Source organism: Balaenoptera ricei, chromosome 4 (genome assembly GCF_028023285.1).
Source record: "Balaenoptera ricei isolate mBalRic1 chromosome 4, mBalRic1.hap2, whole genome shotgun sequence".
NCBI lineage: Eukaryota > Metazoa > Chordata > Mammalia > Artiodactyla > Balaenopteridae > Balaenoptera > Balaenoptera ricei.
This window is the reverse complement of record NC_082642.1, coordinates 145,786,516-145,788,997: the sequence shown is the minus strand read 5'-3', so window position 1 is coordinate 145,788,997 and position 2,482 is coordinate 145,786,516. Positions and strand designations below refer to the sequence as shown.

Below are 2,482 nucleotides of genomic sequence, written 5' to 3'. Positions count from 1 at the left end.
CTAAGATCCTGCAGGCCTTGGGGCATGGCCAAAATATAAAAAAATAAAATAAAGTGGACAGTTTAGTAGCATTTAGTACATTAAACAGTTACTTCCCAACCTCCCACCCTACCCCTAGTAACCACCAACCTGCTTTCTGTCTCTATGGATTTACCTTTTCTGGACATTTCATATAAATGGAATTGAATAACATGTGACCTTTTATGCCTGTTTTCTTTCACTTAGCATGTTTTTGAGGTTCCTCCACGTTGTAGCATGTATCAGTACTTCATTCCTTTTTTATGGCTGAATAACATTCCATAGCATGTATATACCACAACTGGCTTGTTATTCTTTTGTTGATAGACGTTTGGGTTGTTTTCACTTTTTCACTATTGTGAATAGTGCTTCTTTGGACGTTCGTGTACAATTATTTTTATGAGTACCTGTCTTCAATTATTTTGGGTATATACATAGGAGTAGAATTGCCGGTGATTCTGTGTTTAACTTTCTAAGGAAACACCAAACTGTTTTCCACAGCAGCTGCCACATTTTACATTCCCACTCAGCCAGGTATGAGGGTTCCAGTTTCTTTACAGTCTCTCCCACACTTGTTATTTTGCATTTTTAAAAATTATATATAGCCATCCTAGTGGATATGTAATACTATTTCATTGTGGTTTTGATTTGAATTTCTCTAATGACTAATGATGTTGAGCATCTGTCTATTCATATACTTGTTGATTGTATATCTTCTTTGGAGAAATATCTATTCAAATCCTTTCCTCATTTTTAAATCGGGGTAAAGTTTTGTTGCTGTTGCTGTTGCTGTTGAGTTGTTAAGACTTTTTAATATATTCTGGATACGAGACCAAGATCTAGCTTAGAAGGATGTTAATATTCTTTAATTTTGGGAGAAGTCCTTGAGAATTCAGTATTGATTAGGTTTGGCTCTGAGTGACAAAAAATTCAAAGTAAATATGGTTTACACAGGAAAGAAATTGATCTCTTTTGTAAATGAAGTCTAGATATAAGCAGTTCGGGGACCTAGGTTTCTCATGTATGTATATGGACCTTGGCTTCTTATGTCTGTATATGGACCTAGGATTCTTATGTTGTTGCTCCACTATTCTCAATGTGTGACCCCACTTCATGGTCCAAGGTGACTGCCCGAGCACCAGCCATCTTGGGTACTTTACATTCAGCACAAAGGAAGAAAGATGAAGAGGAGCGAGCGTGCAGCCTTGCCTTAGGGACTTCCCTCATAAGTCACACACAGCACTTTTATTTATTTCTCATTGGAAAGAATTTGTTCTTGTGTTCACCACTAGCTGCAAGAGAAGCTGGAAAATATAATCTTTATTCCAAGCAGCCGCATATCCAGCTAAAAATCAAGAGTTCTATTGTTGAGGAAGATGGGGAGAACAGATATGGGAGGACAACAGATATGGGAGGGCAAGTGTCTCTTGCAGCTCCTCTGGTATTTGTGTAAGCACTGTTGTTGCATATGCCATTAAAATGTACAGTCTTTTCTATCCAGTTTAACAGTCTTTGTTTTTTAATTGTAACATTTAGCTCATTTACGTAATACAGTTGTGGATACATTTTATAATTAGTTTTCTGGTTGTCTCATCTCCTGTTCCTTTGTCTCTCTTTTTCTGCCTTTTGGATTAATGAATACTTATTATTTTCATGTCCTCCTATTGTCCTATTTTACATTATAAATAAAATTCATATTAGCTTATTATTTAAGGTTATCCTAGAGATTATAACCTTCATACTTGACTTAACAACATCTCATATATTAATGCCTTTACCACTTCCTGGACAATTCAAGGACCTTTAGATGACTTCAGTACTATTGTTTTCTATACTGCTATTTTCAAGTATTTTATTTTTCTTTATATTTTAAAACTCATAACGGGAATTCCCTGGTGGTCCAGTGGTTAGGACTTGGTGCTTTTACTGCCATGGCCCAGGTTTGATCCCTGGTTGGGAAACTAAGATCCTGCAAACCGCATGGCACAGCCAAAAAAAAAAACATAAGACGTTATTGTTTTTTAAGTCTGTATATTAATTTATATGTGTCATAATTACTATTTGTATTGCTTTTCACTCTTCTCTGCATCTTTGGCAGTTCTTTTCTTTCATCACCTTGACAGTATCATTCATTTGTCTTTTGGAGTTCCATTGTTTCTGTTGCAAAAAATCTGTAAGTGCTATTATTCGTTTTAAAGAAATGTGTCCCTTGCCCCACCCTACCCCCAGCTGCTTTTAAGATTTTTCTCATTGTTTTGTTTATGGTGTCAGATCTTTTCTGCTAGGAGTTGTAAAACTACTTGAATCTGTGATTTGATTTTTTTAGTCATTTTGGGACAATTCTTAGGCATGAATTCTTCAAATATCGTGTTTGCTCTATTCTTCTTTCCACTCCTACTTAATTAGGACTTTCACAGTGAACCATATGTGTCTTAGATTCTCTTCTGTTTTGTTATTGTTTTAT

The 2,482-nt window shown here is 35.6% G+C and overlaps 1 non-coding gene across 1 annotated transcript; it reads left to right on the top strand.

Annotated features, from left to right (window-relative positions):
* The first annotated feature begins 1,907 nt into the window (after positions 1-1,907).
* On the top strand, positions 1,908-1,979 carry TRNAK-UUU (transfer RNA lysine (anticodon UUU)). The gene has a single exon. It is a non-coding gene; the product is annotated as a tRNA-Lys (tRNA).
* The last annotated feature ends 503 nt before the right edge of the window (positions 1,980-2,482 follow it).